The 19,544-nt window shown below is 36.9% G+C and overlaps 2 protein-coding genes across 2 annotated transcripts in view; one reads left to right on the top strand and one right to left on the bottom strand.

Annotated features, from left to right (window-relative positions):
• The window catches only part of LOC131438731 (low-density lipoprotein receptor-related protein 6), a 103,856-nt gene that overhangs the window by 72,589 nt on the left and 11,723 nt on the right, over positions 1–19,544 (top strand). The gene's annotated exons all lie outside the window — the stretch shown is intronic.
• Positions 1,831–19,544, bottom strand: part of LOC131438735 (uncharacterized) — an 89,968-nt gene continuing 72,254 nt past the window's right edge. Inside the window, exon 4 of the mRNA XM_058608948.1 lies at positions 1,831–2,644. The gene's annotated coding sequence lies outside the window, so the exon portion shown is untranslated. The remainder of the gene's footprint in view (positions 2,645–19,544) is intronic.

Raw genomic sequence — 19,544 nt, 5'->3', positions numbered from 1 at the left:
CATGATAGCCGCACGAGTATGCTACAATTTGACCTCAGCTTATGCTATTAGTATGCAGACTGATCCTTTTTTAAATAATGTACAGTATTAAATTAACGCTGTTGACGTATTTCGCAGCTTTTCGAAAATATATAAAAGACCGCTACCGAGTGAGGATAGAGCAATTCCCATTTATCACTTCACATAGGATAATGATAAAAAACATCAACTTTCGGTATGCACTGTAGAATTGATTGAAAATTACTGGAATTTGTCGTAATAATTGAAAGAGAAAGTAAACAAAGAGAATAACTGTCATTTGCTCTGCTAATGTTAATCGAGTAATGTTTTCTTCTGTATGATAGTAATCTCATATAGTGTATCACGCAATATTTGGAATATAATGTAATCAGGATTGTCGATTGTACTAACATTTAGCTGCTAAACAATGTCCTAATGCAAAACTTACGCTGAATCAGATATGGGCACGTGGTACCGTTAAAAATTTTCAACTTGCAAATGACGAAAGCATGGATTAAATTTTATTCTAGATGTTCTAGAATTGCATGGATGCATTGATCCAATGCAGTTTAACGAGACTTGGGTTCGAAATGGCATTTGCTGTATAGTTGTGCTAAATTCACACATCATTATGAATGATCATTGTCACTATTATCAATTATGGATACAACAGAGTTTGTTCTAATTGCAGGATTGATTTACTCTCATTATAGTCTAATTAGGTAAAACTGGGTTAAACGCTATTTATCATGAATTTTATTTATGAAAGGAACAGGAGCACAGGATTTTGCGCAGCGTTTGAACCAGCCCTTTACTGAGGAATCATGTAACAGTGGCAAGCATCCTTCTGAAAAAAATCAAGCAATTAATACGAATGGCTGAAAAAATTGTCATTGCTGACTAAATATTCATTCAGTACTTTTTTCCACAAATTATCGATTAGAATATCTTTACTATGATTAAGGAATTAAGACTTCATTCGATCGACACTAGCACTTGGTAGAACGCTCTATTCTTGCCACCGGGCTGGTTTGAACGCTTGTTTGTGTTCATTCTAGCCAAGTACTGCGCTCCTGTTACTTCTGTGTATGAAATTCAAGTAAATAGAGTTAATATTTTAGAAACTACTGCATGAAACATGTTTTGTTATAGATTTTTTATTATTGTCATTATAATTGTTTTTAATCACAGCATGGTCGAGCCTGATCGGATAGCATATTAATCCCCCGCGCATAGGACTAAACCCAAATACGGTATAAGAGTACACGAGTGGGAGAAAAATTGTGAGTGGGATGAAGAGTGCGAGTATCTATGGGGAACAGCTTCAGTAAGAGTGTGCACCCGCGGACGAGTTGGCTAACGAAAGAGTGGAATATGCATGGTAGGTGTGCTCGGTGTTTCATCGTCACTCAATAAAGAGCAGTGCGATAACAAAATAAAGGATCAAAATAACCACGGGGAGCACACTCACACGAAGGTTTTAGATGTATTGATGGCACACGAGTGAGAATTATCTGCACAATATGAGCGAGTTTAGCAACACTGCTTATGATCCCATAAAAGGTTCCAGAATTTCATTTGGATTCGACTTCCGGTTCCGGAATTACAGAGTGATATGCACCAAAAAAGTAAAAATAATGTCAGTAACTTCTTTCAAAGATGGGTCAACCGATTTTTACCATCTTAGATTGAACTGAGAGGCCCTCAGATTCCATGAGAATATCCCGGTTATTCTTGATGTAATATATAAGAGATAATGAATAATATGAGAAAGGCATCATTACACAACTAGGTGGATTAAAACATGTTTTTGTTAGAATAACACCTGAAATAACCCTGAAGAAACATAACTGGACCTCTTACATCTCGCACTGCAATTCCATTTTCAATTTTGCTTCTCCCTGTAGCTACCAATCTGTTTTGCAATTGTAATAGTGCTCATTATTTCTATTCAAATATTGCCGTGTTGTTCCTTCTCAAGTGTGTCCTTCATTGCTATTGTGAACATGTAAATAACCTGTAAGCAATTCTTAAATAAACTTCTCCTAAGAGAAATGACCCTTCAAAGAACACATATGCTCCGACTCAATTGTGTGTTTAGCTGGTAGGAATAAATTGGAATAAATAGTTTGACGAACCAAAAAAGTTTTATGCAAACCTTCGAACAAAGAACAAAGGCTTGAAGGTTTTTTTACTCTGATTTTTTTTTTGCATTTGTAAACAACAACATTTGACTGATGCTACTGGAATAGTCAAGGTATATTCAAATCCTTACGCCAGTCAACACCAATAAAATTTTCCATCCATCATAGCTCGAATGTCTTTGCCCACTAAGAACAGCACGATAAGTCTCATACCAACAGGACAAGCCGGTAATAAATTGTTCCCCACGGGTCTGCAAGCGTACTGCAGCAGCAGCACCACCAATTTGTCGAACATTGTTGGCGCATGAGCAGTCTTTTTACGTGCCTATTGCAAGTGCCCTTGCACAAACTCGACACCGGCTTGTGCATCATGCAGTATCATGCAATCGATAGTTCCTCGCCATCATCGGGGTGCTGCCCACTCAGTCGATTCTCCTCGCAACCGGAAAACGTTCGGGGCATAGAACCGTAGAAATTTCACGCTCTTCTGTTGTGGTGCACTATAAATAGAAAGTAATAAATATAAAAATTAAATACCATGGTTTATGTCAGTATTATTTATGTATTTACGCAGCGGCAGATTCGCTTGACTGGCGAATAATCGCACTCGAGACGCGATGGAGACTGTTCGGCAGATAGACAGCGAGATCAAGAGAGAAAGAGATACATTGATGCTCATCAACTCTAACGAATACAATTTGGAGGAGGGTCGGGTGGAAAATTAGATGGGATGTACGGCGCCTCAACGAGTGCGCATGAGTAGCGTGGAGGTGCGAGAAAATTTTGCTATATCGCCAATCTTTCCATCTATCGGGTGCTCGTTGTTTAAGCAAAACGAGAAGGTGTTGATAAACGCTTCTTGTCGCTACGGCGTCATCACAACCTAGTCAGAACTAGTTCGTGAATGTGATCGATGATTCGCAGACTGATGGTACAGTAGATTCTTGACTGTCTCAAGTTCATTACCTCGAGGATCAGGAGTGGTGCTGGCTGGCTGGCCAGATCACATTAAATCAAAGCAAACTGATACGAAAAATTTGAAAATGGTATAGAGCAGCTCGAAAGTTGTTATTTTGTCATTGACTAGGACCAAAATGTCGATTTCATTGATTGATTAAGATTAAAGGAAAATAGATTTCAGAACAGTCTATATGGAAGCAATATTGTGCAAACTGCTCGCTTTCCAAATTTCCAAAGTTTGCTTAAGAAGACAAAAGGAAAAATTGTTAGTAAATCTTTCGAGATAACTATTTTTTTGTATTTTTTATCATGCATCCCAATAAACGGAAAATTTACGGATTCGTAGATACAATAAAAAAATGCATCTGACAAAAGTGATCATCGAAGTAAGATATTTTTGAAACTCTTAGGATTATTTTCTAACATATTAATTATGTTTGACCAAGGTTGCTGTTATACCAACCAACTATCAGATGTACCGACATTATTTGGAAATCTGGTTCAGAAATGTTTTCATTTTGCTTGCCATGCTGATTCAAGACCTGCGATTTACATTGAATACTTTCTTACGCAACACGCATACATCATTCAGCTCACCGGTTCAGTGACTGAAAAATTCACTTCCGCTATTTTTAGTCATGGAACAAAACTCTGAATCTCGAATATTTCGATGTTGAATTTCCACTACGCTACGAATAAATTCGCAACTGAGAAATAATAACTGCGATATTTTCGATGCACGTAGGGTGGTCAATATGAACAATAATATTTTTACCACATTCCAAACAGTGATTATAGCGACGAAAAGTTACTTTAATTCCAGCTGGTTGATACACTTCACTATTTAGTTAAATCGAATAAAACGCTTTTGATGAGCATGAATTTGGTTTTTAGAAGTAACAGGAGCGCAGCATTGTCAGCATGTCTCGAACACACAGTTCTATTTGTATGGCGCATTTGGATTGGCGTAGCGGCAGCCTGCGCTCCTGTTACTTCTGCATACGTTATTCAAACTGAGTTGGGAAATATTTTTAATCAGCTGCATAACATGATTTGTGGTTGTTTTAATTAATGTTTTTATTGTCTAACTAAAGGGTGATTTTTTAAGAGCTTGAGAACTTTTTTAAACAATAAAACGCATAAAATTTGCAAAATCTCATCGGTTCTTTATTTTAAACGTTAGATTGGTATATGACATTTACTTTTTGAAGATAATTTCATTTAAATGTTGACCGCGGCTGCGTCTTAGGTGGTCCATTCGGAAAATCCGCTTTTTTATCGACAAATTTTGTTCAGCGATGAGGCTCATTTCTGGTTGAATGGCTACGTAAATAAGCAAAATTGCCGCATTTGGAGTGAAGAGCAACCAGAAGCCGTTCAAGAACTGCCCATGCATCCCGAAAAATGCACTGTTTGGTGTGGTTTGTACGCTGGTGGAATCATTGGACCGTATTTTTTCAAAGATGCTGTTGGACGCAACGTTACAGTGAATGGCGATCGCTATCGTTCGATGCTAACAAACTTTTTGTTGCCAAAAATGGAAGAACTGAACTTGGTTGACATGTGGTTTCAACAAGATGGCGCTACATGCCACACAGCTCGCGATTCTATGGCCATTTTGAGGGAAAACTTCGGAGAACAATTCATCTCAAGAAATGGACCGGTAAGTTGGCCACCAAGATCATGCGATTTGACGCCTTCAGACTATTTTTTGTGGGGCTACGTCAAGTCTAAAGTCTACAGAAATAAGCCAGTAACTATTCCAGCTTTGGAAGACAACATTTCCGAAGAAATTCGGGCTATTCCGGCCGAAATGCTCGAAAAAGTTGACCAAAATTGGACTTTCCGAATGGACCACCTAAGACGCAGCCGCGGTCAACATTTAAATGAAATTATCTTCAAAAAGTAAATGTCATGTACCAATCTAACGTTTAAAATAAAGAACCGATGAGATTTTGCAAATTTTATGCGTTTTATTGTTTAAAAAAGTTCTCAAGCTCTTAAAAAATCACCCTTTATTATGAATCAGGTTCAGTTTTTGTTCATCGGCGAATTTATTTATCATGTATTCTGCAAAGGGTTTAGAACGGCTATGAAAATTCATTTTTCAAATATCTTCTATTCGAGAATCATATCAGATATATTCAATGTGCGAATTTTTTCTTAAATATCATCGAGCAAAATGTTCGCTAGTGCACTTTTCACAACTGATTTTTTGCCATGTGAAATCAGTTTCAGTGAGAATCGCGTCGTCAAATAATCAGTACTGAACTTTTCTTCAGTGAGTCTTTTGATCGGTGATTTTTTTGTCTAAAAATCGCTTGTGAAAATTTTCATTCGTGATTTTCGAAATTTTGATTTTTTCTCGACACTGCTGGCGAGTGAGACGCATGGTCCAACACTTCCCACTGGAGACTTCCCAGTGTGTTGTGAATGCCTTTTGATTAGTGTGATGGTTCATTGTCGTGGAGAAAATTTCAAGTTTCAGTCTATCTCTACATTCTGGTCACTTTTTGCAATTGCTCATTCATTTGTTGCTAGTAGTGAACACCGTTCACAGTTTCACCCGATATCAGAAGCTCGAAGTTGATCACGCCGGCCCTGTCCTACCATACATAAAGCACAACCTTCCAACTGTATCGATTTGGCCGTGCCGTCGATATCGATGCTTCATCTAGATTCACCCACGATTTCACCAGTGACAATGCGATGCAGGAAAGACATTGTTTGGTACCGATTAGGCAACATGTCACACGTCACTTTTCGATTCTTGTGATTGAAATTATAAAAATTGACGCTGTCTGTCACCATAACTACCTAAAGGCAGCACAAAGAAAGCAAAAATGGAATTGGTTTTAATAACAAGTTTATTAGTCAAAAACTCATGAGAAGTGTCAAAGCAACACAATTCATTCAAAAGCTAAAAATGATAATTTACATGTGATATGATATATACATATTTGAATTTTTAAACCGATATCTAAAAATGACGTAAACTCTTAGTGGAAAGTGTTTTTTTTTTGCAGAATTTGTGCACAATTGATATGAATAAAAATAACAATGTTTTTCACGGGATATATTGAAGTGAGTTTCGTGTTCTGGACTCTAATTGTATATGTCATACGAAATTCGTTGTATCTTCCAGCATGAAAATATTCCAGCTGGTTATGGTAATAAACCAACAGAAAATAACCTACAGAATGAAACAGTGCTTTGTTCGCGTAGGTCATCCTTAAGAAAACGAAGTGGGTTCATTATTATATGTAATTCCATCACCGGAATCCGAGAACCGGTATAATCTAAGTCGGTTCGTACGGCCACCAACTAACATGACGTACAAACTCTACTAATTTTTATTCAAATTTTGAAGTTTTTATACGATTTTGCCATCGTACTCTGAACGACGCACAGTGGGAAAAAATCTATGAAAATCCGCAAAGAATTCTGTAACTCATGAACTAATTGAGATAGGTCAACAAACTAAAGCGTTTCTTATGTAAAAATGTCCAAGGAATTCAATGAAATGGTTTACAATGACCGCATGAATCGCATTACTGCTCGTTTTACCCCAAATGTACATCAGTTTAGGGGTTTCCTATAACATTCGCTCCGTACTTGAAAAGAAGTCGAGTACGGTATTCTCCTCCCACACTGGCCGCACGAAACGTTTTGTTGCTATTTTACCCTAATTCCTCCATTTCATGAGATCCTTACTGTGAATCGTCCTTAAATCTTGGTAAAACTTCTTGCAAGTTTGCTAAATCTAGCTTATCTTATGTAAAACAGTCTGGAAAATCGAATGGAAGAACCTACACTGGCCGCACGAAACGTTTTGATGACTATTTTACCCCATTTCCTCAATTTTATGGTATTGTATTGTAAATCGGTCTTAAATCATGGTCAAACTTTTTGGAAGTTTACTAAATCTAGCTTATATTATAAAAAAAAAGTCTGTAGAACCGAATGGAAGAACCTACACTGACCGCACGAAACGTTTTGGTAGCTATTTTACCCCAATTCCTCCAATATGTAAAATTTTCATCTAAATCACCCTTAAGTCTTAAGCGAACCACGTTGAAATCATACGAAAACTATCTTATATTATGTGAAAAAGGCTAGAAAATCGAATGGAAGAACCTATACTGGCCGCACGGAAAGTTCTGGTTTACCCCAATTCCTCTATTTCATGATATCTTGTTGTAAGTCATCCTTGCATCATCAGAGGTACAATCGCCATCAGTGCAGTCACTTTGTTTGTCGTAACTGAAAGTACGTTTTTCTGCATCGGAATTTTTTCCCACTGTGCGACAGTTTAAATTTTTGTTGAATCCGAAAATATGCAGTAATTTTTCGTAGGACCCTAATATCTAGCCTTTCATTTGACCCTAAGAATGGAAATATCGGTTCTACCAACTCTGAGAAAAGTGAGTGAGATTTGAGCAAATAACTATTTTCTCCCGCCGTAAATCGAAAACCGGGAACTAGGATAGCCAGAATCGGTTTGTTTAGCTGCCTACTGATAATGACTATCGATTTGTGTAGTTGTGAGATCAGTTTAGAAATTTTATGGCGTATTTTGTTTCACCGGTTTAAGTGACGGTGTACAATATTTAACACACTTTACCCTATAACTCCGGAACCGGAGGTCGCATCCGGATAAAATTCAGGAATTCCGTATGACACCGTGAGACCTTTCATTTGAATCTAAGCTTGTGGAAATCGGTCAAACCATCGATGAAAAAAGTGAATGAGATCCATTTTGGAACATATTACCATTATTTCTGGTGCTTCCGGAACCGACGACCGGGTACCAGGATAGCCGGAATCGATTTGTTTAGTTGCCTATTGATGATGGCTATCGATTTGTGGAGTTTTGAGTCCAGTTTAGAAAAAAATTCGCGATTTTTGTTTCACCGGTTTGTGTAACGGTGTACAATATTGAACACACTTTACCCTATAACTCCGGAACCGGAAGTCGCATCCGAATGAATTTCAGGAATTTCGTATGCCACTGTGAGACCTTTCATTTGAATCTAAGTTTGTGAAAATCGGTCCAGCCATCTCCGAGAAAATCGAGAGCACATTTTTGTTACATACGCATATCAATACATACACACACACATTTGCTCAGTTCGTCGAACTGAGTCGAATGGTATATGACATTCGGCCCTCCGGCCTCGGGTAAAAAGTCGGTTTCACAGTGATTGCATAACCTTTTCTATATCAGAAAGGCAAAAACAAAGTGATATAAAAACAACAAAATGATAATCCTTTATGCAATAATGGCTATGGATAAGTATGTTCATTTAAACATGGGTTTATGTTCTGAGAAATTTTGTCCGCATTGTTAGAAATTATATTATATATTGCTAAAATCAACTAATAATATCAATTAAAATCAACAATCTACTGTTGAACTGTTGAATTCAACCATTCATATTTGTTGAAAACAATATTTTATTTTGATAAGCCAGCTAAAAAATTAGTTCAATGAAAATGGAGTATGTCTTAGCTAAGAAATGACAGCACGTTGAATTGGTGAGTTTAACTAAAAAATTTGCCATTTCAACTATGGTTCTAGCATTTTTAAAAGAATAGTAGTTAACAAATCTAAATTAGTAATATTAAGAATTTTTTAGTTGTCCTAAAAAATAACTAACTAAAATCAGTAAATCAACTATTTTTTTCGCCAAAATGCTGATTTCGGTATTTGCGTGTGAACGAGATGTAATTGAATTCGCTTCGGATAACAACAAGGTGCGCAACGTTAAATATAAAATCCTTGAGTAGTTGTTAGATTGAGACTTAGAGTGCGTGTACATGACCTTCCCCGCATGCCAGATTACATTACATCCGAATAGACATGTCTCAATACGAATATTCTTTCCACCGAAATTTTTTTCTCGGTATCCAGAATGGTGTGAAAGTGCTACGTATGCGACTGCATAGGCGATTCCATTTTACGTTGCATTTGTTCAGAACGGGAGGTTTCCTTGGAAATTGCTGGTAACCTACGAGAATCATAAATTACATTTTCAGTTTTGTGAACAACCTATTAACTACGGAAAATCCTGTACTAGAACTGCGAAAAAGACACCTTCAATCAAAGCAGCAACGGTACCTTGTGAATACAATACTTCTGAATTAAAAACGCCTTCACCATCGGACCAACTAGCAACTACAATAAATGTATAACAAGACAGTAACGAATTAGTAACGAACTGCTGCGAACAACAATAAAACCGAAACGAAAACGAACCCTCTTCTATTTATCTATCACAATCATTGCTGAAGTACAGCACAAAGAAAACAAAAATTAAATTGATTTTATCAACAAGTTTATGAGTCAAAAACTCATGAGAAGTGTTAAAGCAAAACAATATATTAAAAAGCTAAAAAGGACAGTCTTGTTCAAACTGGTTGCAAATTGTTTTGATGTTTTTAGCTTGTTTTACGAATTTCTAAACCGATATTTAAAAATGACGTAAACTTTTAGTGGAAAGTGTATTTATTCAGAATGTGTGCGCTTCTGAAACGATTGTGTGTAATAATGTTTTCACACGGAACAGTGAAGTGAGTTTCGAATGTTGCACTCTAATTGTATAAGTCAAATGATGTTTTTTTGTATTCTCCAATCTTCCGGGCTACGCCGTTCGGTGTACTATTTGTATTCGATTTTTGTTTTCCGAGTGCTCAAAGCTTTCAGCAAGAGTGTCGATTTCGCAAAATCGAATGAAGAAAACAGCGAATAGGAAGAAAAATTTTCAAAAAGAAGTCTACGTTTCGTTTATGTCTTTTTCTCCAATACAACATCGAATTTATACCTGTCAATATAGAAAAGACAACAGTGACTGAAAAATTCTTTTCGGTAGTAGTGTGCCATCTAGTGGATAGTAGTCATTTCGGTATTAACGTTTATTCGGTGACAGTGCGCCATATAGCTGCAAATTGCAGAAGCCAATTCAACCATTTATGTTAGTTGTAAACAACGTTTTATTTCTCTAAATCAACTAAAAAAATAGTTGAATGGAAATGAAGTGTGCCTTAGCTAAGAAATGACATCACGATTAATAGGTGAACTCAACTAAAAGAATGACCATTTCAACAAATATTTTATTATTATTGAAAAATAATATAATATGGAATGAGAAATAAAAAATCAAAATTAAAAATTAAAAAATTAAAAAAAAATTTTTTTTGCAGTCTCAAAAAATAACTAAATAAAATCAAAAATTAACTAATTTTTTCGCCAAAATGCTGATTTTGGTCTTTCCGTGTAGCTAACAAAAAATGGTTCAATTTGCCACATTAAGCTTGTTGTACGCAAATGAGTCTGAATAAAATTTTGATTAAATGAAACAAAATACTTGAGTACAAATACAAAACTTTCTTTGTCTCGGTGTTAAATTCCTTTTGTGGAATTCGACTTCTGATTTAGTATATTTCGCTAATAATTTCTCCATGACTATTGCTACGACTCTATTGACACAAGGAATTTTCCCAGTTTGAAACTTCTTCTTACGACAACTGACTTGTAAGTTAAACCTGTCATTCCGTTGAATCGTGAATCATGAAGTTCCGGCGCCGTTACATAAAAACATAGCTCATTTTCAGTTGCTGCTCAGTTTCGTTATGGAATAGAAAGCTTCTATCACATCCCGACTTCACACGTCACTGGCTAGAGTAGCCTGAGATTAAAAAGGGCGCAAGTCAACGGGATTCAGATAACAGAATCGTTTGTGAGTAAATAAAAACGTAACAAATTTAAATACCCATGAATTATGGCATTGATGAGTGGTCTCACCCCACCACGGAAACCGGCTGCACGCCAGCGGAAAGGAAGCGAACCGAATCGAATGATCATAATTTCACACACTGGTCATAAAGGCCCTTTCCCGAAATGCACAAACCGCTCAACACCCCTCAGATTGAGGTAACTAAAGGGAAATGGTAAACAGAAGGGCAGAACAACACGCGGATGCAACACCACAAAAACACAATATCATAATTCATATTTCACACCCTTCGCAGAGCGTTGAAGACTGTTTTACACGGTTATTAACGATCAAAAAATCATAACAAGCGAACACGACAAACGGTTGCTTTATTTGGTCTACCATCATGAAAAGTGAACCCTTGAGCAATGTGAACCATACAAATTGACAGTAATCCTACTAATTGTAGTGGTTGGAGTTTTCAGGTATGTTTGCTTGCGGGATCGAAATTTGATTTATCTGCTAATAGATCAGCACTACAAATTGTTTACTGTTCAGTTAAATTGTTATTAGTGAGCGACTGGGGAAGCGAAAGAAATAATTACATTTACTGAATTTATATTCTATCCTATCACAATGAATTTGAAAGTGAGTTGTTTTGCTCGCCATTACTGATAAATTTTGACATAAGAGGTTGGTTAATTCATGTTCTTTTATAGGCTTATTACATAGTTTGAAAGAAGCCTGTAATATTCTATTGAATCAGCTATGAGAAAAGACATCCATCATATCTAAGTGAATTATGTGTGTGATTTAAAAATTACATATCCAAGCCATGCCATTCAATGAAATTTAAAAAAAAACAGAGTGGGACTCGAACAAAGAATCATTAGACTATGAAATACGTCCGTTTTTCGATTTAGCCGCAGAAGCCAATAAATGGTGCATATAACTTATACAATTACAGTAGCTCTCCGAGAGCTAGCAAGTCACAATTATGAGAGAAACATAAAAAACTCAATCAGTCAAGACGTAGTATACAATTGAGATATTGAAAAGTGCGTTTTGTTCATTGCATTTCACAAATCAACAAAATTCATGAAAACGCAATACATCAAATGACCAAATTTCACAAGAATCTGTGACATATCCAGACTTTCCGTTGGCACTTAAAATTTTACGTTCATCTAAATGTATACTTAAATAATTTATAAATCCTGTGTTAAATCAACTAAAAACGTGTTATTTTTAACGCTCGAACATTTAAGTTTCAGAAGACGAAAGTTTACTGATAGCGCGTGTTGAGATTTCAACAATGGCATTTGAGGACTGTCTTTTAATCCCATAATATGCGTTCAGTTCATCGACTTGCTCATGCTTTCTGGAAAATTATTCAGAAACTCGAAAACTGCACTAAAAACTTTCATTAATTAATAAAATGGTAATTGGATGCAAAATTCCTTTTTAATGGAAAGTCATTTGGGCTTGATCAATTGTCCTTCGACACGGTCTGTGTAATAAATTGCCGTTTCGGTGCTAAATATGTGTCAGTGATACGACAAGTACAAACCAGACATCTTCAACATATTAGCGTCTCCATGCTCCAGATTCACGCTCGTATGAACACGACGAGGTAAAAGCGACTCGCTGTCAGATCGTAAATAGTCAGAGGCATCCCATAATTGCTGCCGGGTCGGCGTAAGATCAAAGCAATCCGAAAACAGTACCATTTCATACAGTGAGCTGCTATTTCTGCTTCTACTGCCTAGCCGTGGAAGACGTGTGCTCCACCGGAATGTGGTCGGTTGACGGGGCTGAAGCTAAAAGACCACGGTAGACACGCTACGATGTGTTCATTTTCCGTCGTACCTCCATTGGATTTCCCGTTTTATTCGCAACTGTTGTCATCGTCCCGACAACAGCGGCGGCAGTGAAATTACCTTGGCTACTAGACGACACTCGAGACGAAAACGACAGAGATTCAGGACGTTTTTTGTGCATTATCCGAGTGATAGCTTTTCCGGTCGTGTTCATCTTAAAATGGACGACGAAAGTGGCCAATAGGTAATATTAGGTTTCCGGTTCGTTGACACTGAAAACAGTACTTGCTTACAAATGTTCGATGATGAATAGTGTAAATTTCTACACTTCGAAGAGGCAACTGAAGTTGGGCCAAGACAATGCGAAATTTTCCAAAGTTTCATCGACGAGGACATTTAAGACACAGAAGCAGTTGGTAGGATGACAAAATACCAATACGATACAGACGCACGACTCAATGATTGACTGGTTCCTGAGTGAAGCAAATTCCCTACCCAAGTGACAAACTCTCTGGTGAACTTGCAGTAGAAGATGCTCGAATCTTTCGTTGCAAATTAATAACTGTAAAGGAATCTGTCGCTTGGGTTACATGCTGGAGGGTTTCCTCCTCCGTTATTAGTGTTCATTTGGGCACCATAGCCTAGTTTGTCCGGTATGGAAAGTGTGGAGCTTTGTAACCCCCATTCTCGGCCAGAATATTCCATAAAAAGAAAAAAAACTTCTTGATTTTACAAATCACTCCACTTGTATTCAGTTTACTATGATAATGATTTTCGATTCCAGTGGTATAAATTCAAAATGTCAGGTCGTTTTAATTTAGGTAAAATTGAGCATCACTATTGAATTTGAAGACGATAAGTTTAATTCTAATTCAACATATAATTTTCTACGGTTTGTTATTTTGATTGTCGTATTGTTTATAGCTGATATTTTATTTCATCAGAAAAAAACAACCTTTAAAATATATAGAAATTCCCATGACATCATACTCAATTAGTTTTGACATTTTAGATTCTGATGCATTCTAAACGAAAGCTATTCAACAATATTGTATTAGTAACATGTTCCGTCACGAGATGGTGTAATTGTGATGTCTTTTTCAAATTGTATTGGATTCCCTAAAGAGATCAATATTTATATATAATAAACTTGGAGCATTCATCTAGTCCTGTCGTCATTATGCTACCGAATTAGAGTATGCATATCGGAATGTCTATACTGCATAAAATTGTCGTTTGGTTTTTGATCCGTCTAGGCGAAATCGAGACCAACGATCAGTTGAATCGTATACTACGTATTGTCTTCGGTGGACCCCGAAGAATGATTGGTACAACCCTGAGGAGAATTTTTTACTGACCTTGTCGCTCGTTACAGCTAGTGTTGGTTGCTTGACTGCACTGAACCCGCGGAGTTTCAGTAGTTAGCCGATGAATGTTTAGTTTCATTGTAAAAAGGTGGATTCTGGAGATACGAACACCCGTCAACATCGCTTTTTTCTGCTTGCATAAACCGTTATGCATCCGTGAACACTTCCGACAGATTTCGAAAATCCGAACTGCTGCTCATTTCGAATCATAACTAAACTCCTTGAAACATTTACACTGCGCTAAAATTGAACAACTCCCCTTACACGCCACACACTCTTTTGAAACGAAGAATCGATGATCTGTCTGTGTTATCGGTAGTTTACCTACTGGCTGACATTCTTCCTCGTAATGAAGATTCAGAAAGCCGTCTTTCTTTGTTGTCCTTGAACGATAATCATCGCATACGGAGACCAAAACGTCGCTTGCGTCCTCGGAAATACACCTCAACTACACGCTGAAGTCCAAAAGATTTAGAGTAGGATTGTCGCGACAGCTTCTTACCCAATCTAGCTTTAACGTTGGCGGCAATCGTTCCACCAGTTCGTACCTCAACGAAACGTTATACAAGAAATCAGCTATATCGCAGGTTTCTACTGTCGCAACAAGATTTTCAACAGTGAGCGCAAACTGGATCACGGTGTCTAGTTTTTCAATATTAGGAGACGGCAGAGAACGAATTTTTCTGGCGATTTCTTGTATGATGACCTCCGGCCTTTTGTACTGCATCTTGAGTGTAGTCATAACTTCTTGTACGTTGGATGAGTGAAGTAATCGACATATGACCGCTTCCAGTGCCTTTCCTTTTAGGTATTTCCGCAACCTGAGCATGTTTTCCTTGCTCGAGAACTTACAGAGTTGTGTCGATGAGTTGAACATAGAGAAAAAAACGCGGCCAGTCTTTGGGGTTACCACTAAACTCTGGCAGATCTTTCGATACAGCTTGTCTAGCAGCTAACTGGCTTCGATTTAGCGTATACGTAGCATCTTCGCTTTCGATTCCAGTCACAGGCGGTGTTATTCTTTGTCGCGATTGGGGTACTAGGGAAGATCTTTGCCCAGGAAAAAAAAACAAGTCATTATCGATGGTTCCAGTCTCTCTTTGATTCACGGGCCGCGAACGTATATTAGAACTAGCATTCGGATACGCTTCCATATGAAAGTTTTCGCTGTTGGTTCAAACATTGTTGTTCTATCGAATATTGCGGTTGAAAATGTTGATCGAAGATCCTATCCTGTCACATGGGACGTTTGATTCTTTCAGACCGCTGTGCCCGTATTCAGGCTATCGTTACCCGTGGTTCTGTATTTCTTCTAGCATCCGCCAGTCCGCATTCAGGATTCAGAGTGCCTGCAGATTGGCTCAGTAGAGGGTATACGATTGAGCGAAGATTCACAGAATTGTTTCTCGCCAAATTATTCACCGAAGACCGCACTTCGCGTTCGGTGCTAAGCAGTTTGTTAATTGATTGTGTCAGTTCACACTGGTACATTTGGGGCAGCACCAACTTATTTGCTCAATTAACTGGCTAACGTCAACGCACGCGAAATGGTAGGAGAGAGTGTTCGGTTACCGGCACCCTTTTATTTTGAACTCACAACTTCTGACTTAGTGCACATTATGATTAAGAAACTAAGTTGATCCATTTGATTGAAAAAAAAAAATTATTATCATTGTAGTAAAGCGATAAATTTTGGCCATTTCAATAAAGGTGTTCGGTTACCTTCACCCCGAGAAATTTAGTTAAAAATGGAAAAATATAAGAAAAGACTGCAGTTATTCAAAGAAAAAACTGATTTTTTTTTCTTTTTAGAAGCGTTTTGGACAAAAGTCTTCATGCCTGATGGCGACTTCGCCTTGGCTCTTTGGATGGTGGCGCCTTTGGTGTTGATTTGCCCGGTCTTCCACGTTTTTTCTTAGCCGGAGTATCTGCTGTATGAGCAGCTAGATGTTTGGCCAAAACTTTGACTTGCTTTGTCTCGAAAGCAGCCTGCATATCACTAACAACGAACGGTAACCGAAATCGGTAGATTGGTTGCGAAAATTTTGATAGCATTCGATATTAAATTACGAAATAGATCGATTTCACCTCCTAAATATTCAATCCACTCACCTTTCCGATTGATGCTCTTCAATTTATGATACTATAAAAAGTCAGAAAAAACTTTTGTGTTGATTTTCACGCAATTAAAATTTGTTTTGAACGCAGCAAAAATTAAAAGCGTCTGTTTGTTTCGGTATTCGACACAAAAAGAACATGCTGCTATAACATACACATGACATTTGTCGGAATGATGCTGCTTTCTGTCAAATGTTATGGTAGGGTGCCAGCAACCGAATACTGCCGGCAACCGAACACCTTCCCCTACCACAAATCACAATCGTCGCACTGTACCATTTTTACGTTATCGGGCTCATCACACAGATCGCAACTTCTGACTCGAGTTTCGCGAACGCGACTCACGGTATTTTCCGCTTTTGTTAATACTGTATTAAGCAGAATTGCAAAATTCTAAAAGTAGCAAGTTTCAGAACTAGTAGTGTTTAAAAAAAGGTTACTTACAGCAGCATTTTTCCGAATAACTCTGTCGAAGTCGATCCTCAGAGCCTAATACCGTTTTCGTTTATTGATCAGAGCAGCCCGAGAGCTGGCCCAGAGTCGCCCAAACAACATTTGAGATGCTTGTTTTAGCAACCTGAGCAACGCTCTAGACGACATCCACGAGTTTGTTTATTTTTTCTCTTTTCTTATGAGTTGTTGTTTAGGGCGCGTACCATGTGTTTGTTTTACTCGGAGTCAGAGTCGACGTGTAGGTTCGAAAACGAAAACGGTGTAAGTAAATACATATTTTGATATCTTGCATCAGTTTAAATAGATCTTATAATTTGGTCACTAGCTCTTACCAATAGAGGTAATAGAACGTTTTTAGAAATTTAATTTTAAGTAGAATAATCAAATAATTCAGTCAGAAATTTCACTTTAGAATACGTTTCACGTTTTTCTACCGCAAGTTGTTTTCTTCTTACTGTCTTTCATCACCGGTGGACAGAAACAGTTTAGGTACGTAGCGTTCTTAACAGTTATCATGATTCGATGATCATATTTCGGATAACATGTAGCAAAAATAATGATACGTTAGATACAAGAGATATTCACGATAAAAAAAATTATCTCTCTTTCAGAGGGTAAATTTTGAATGGGTGCCCCATAGTAAAGTAAGTCATTTTCGCGTTAAACTGGGACGTACTTGATTCCTTAATCCGTATAAAAACATGAAATATGTTAAGAAAAACACTTTTTGAACAAATGTGGATTGTAGGCGCTATTAAAAAATTCTTTCCTTTCGCAATATTGAAATCTGTATTTTTCAGGAGAAATATAATAGAGATTAATTTGTATATCTAGAAACCCTGTTCCCCACGGCATATTTCGAAACGACACCCATACTAGTATAAAGATGTGTTCTACATCAATACTTTCATTTTCGCATTGCGAGAAAGTATAAACAAATGTTAAGGCGAATTTCGTATTCGCAGTTGGCTAACCTTCTCTCAGATTTGATAGAAACTTTCTGGACATGTATACTTTGTGACAAAAAAAGTTATTATTACTCTAATGTTATTATTATTAATATTATTATAATTTTTATCACTATATATATATATATATATATATATATATATATATATATATATATATATATATATATATATATATATATATATATATATATATATATATATATATATATATATATATATATATATATATATATATATATATATATATATATATATATATATATATATATATATATGAATTCTTTGTAATCGCCTCACGTTAGAACGGATGGACGAATTTACATGATTTTTTTTTGTTTGATCAGTTTTTACTCCCTCCGGGTTCGTACATAAAAAAAATTAGGAAAACTTGCCGGAAAAGTGGTAAACATCTATAAGATTCTTTTGTATGGACAATGGAATTTTCCACTGAAAAAGTCGCCAATAATTACTAGATCTACGATTGATGTTTGGCGCGCAACGAGTTGCATAAGTGCTTGGCCGTCGAAGGAAAGAATATTAGATCGTTGAAAAAATTTATTTGGCGCGCAACGAGCTGTTTTGTGTGGAGATTTCACAGGCATACTTGATCCACGTGATTCGTCATTTCGAGCGCCGTGCTTAATTGGGCATCAAAATTATAGCTCACTAAACTGACCATACTCACATATCAGTCCCGTATAGAAAGTCGTCATGTCGAGAAAATGACGATTGAATTTTTGATTTATTGTGTTACTTAATGCTAGATTATGGTATTATTACATGAAATATCGGTAATACACCTTTGTTATTCTAATATTGCAACAAATGAAATTATTGAAATTTGCACTGAATGGGACAAACATGAGTTGATATTTTTTTCACAATTTACTGAAAAACCCCTCAACTTTTATTGAAATTTCTAGGAGTATATTGAGGATAGATTTCAGTTCTCAAGCTAATTCAAAATTGGCGAAAATCGATATGACTGGCGGAATGCATACGACTGTTCTAGAAATACCGCTTGAGGCAGGAGAAAAAGTTCTGATATCATTTACCAGTTGTTGAATTGTGAGTAATGGAGTCAGATGAATAATATTGGTCATTGTGAATCAATGAAAAGTTTGTGCTGTAGAAGCGCAAAGGTCACATAATAAGTGCATATAATAAGTGACAATTAGATATCAATATTCAAGATGGATTGAGACTATTTCTCTACATTGTATACAACATCGTCAATCTGGATGATGTTAGAAGAACTCGTTGCCTCTCTATCGCCCACCGGTTGGGCGATCTTACGACGTTCGACCAAGGTTCTAGTTAGAGATGTCCTGCAGTACAAGCCACCTCTAAGTCTAGATTGAATTCTATAGTTTGTAGCACCTGCGTAACAAATACTACACGCTATAGACTTTGGAATGGGGCCCTTCGTCCAAGGGATGCAAGGTGGAAACCAACGAAGAGCTCCGGTGTTTCGGAAACGAATGTTTGCTGAGTGAGGTTTGGATTTTGACTGTGTCTTTATTGATAATTATTGGGTTTTTATATCTAAATTTCTTAAAGCCAATTATTTACAAATATATATAAGTACATTGAATATTTGAATGATTCCTTATGTTCCTACGTTGCGCCGCTTATGTTATTGAATATATATATATCAATATATCGCGGTGCGACAATGGCATCGGCATCGAGAATGTTGACTTAGCATAATTTGTCTGTTTTACTATGTGACCGACCGGACTCAACGCCGAGTGCAGTTGATGTAATTTGATTCTTCCTCGCGGTGTGCAGTAAGTACTAGTTGTATGAATTATTGCGGTCAAAGTTTCTTTAATCATGAATGAACGAGTGTTACGGCAATAACAGCTGATTTTTGTTTTGGATTTAAGGTTTGCGTCGGCGACACTCTCAATGCATGAACCGTGAGAGAATTTTTCTACATTTCTTCACTCCACCTCATACTTTGAGTATTTCACGGTGCTTACCAAAATAGATA

Source organism: Malaya genurostris, chromosome 3 (assembly GCF_030247185.1).
Source record: "Malaya genurostris strain Urasoe2022 chromosome 3, Malgen_1.1, whole genome shotgun sequence".
NCBI classification, from domain to species: Eukaryota; Metazoa; Arthropoda; class Insecta; order Diptera; family Culicidae; genus Malaya; species Malaya genurostris.
This window is presented reverse-complemented; position numbering and strand designations above follow the sequence as displayed.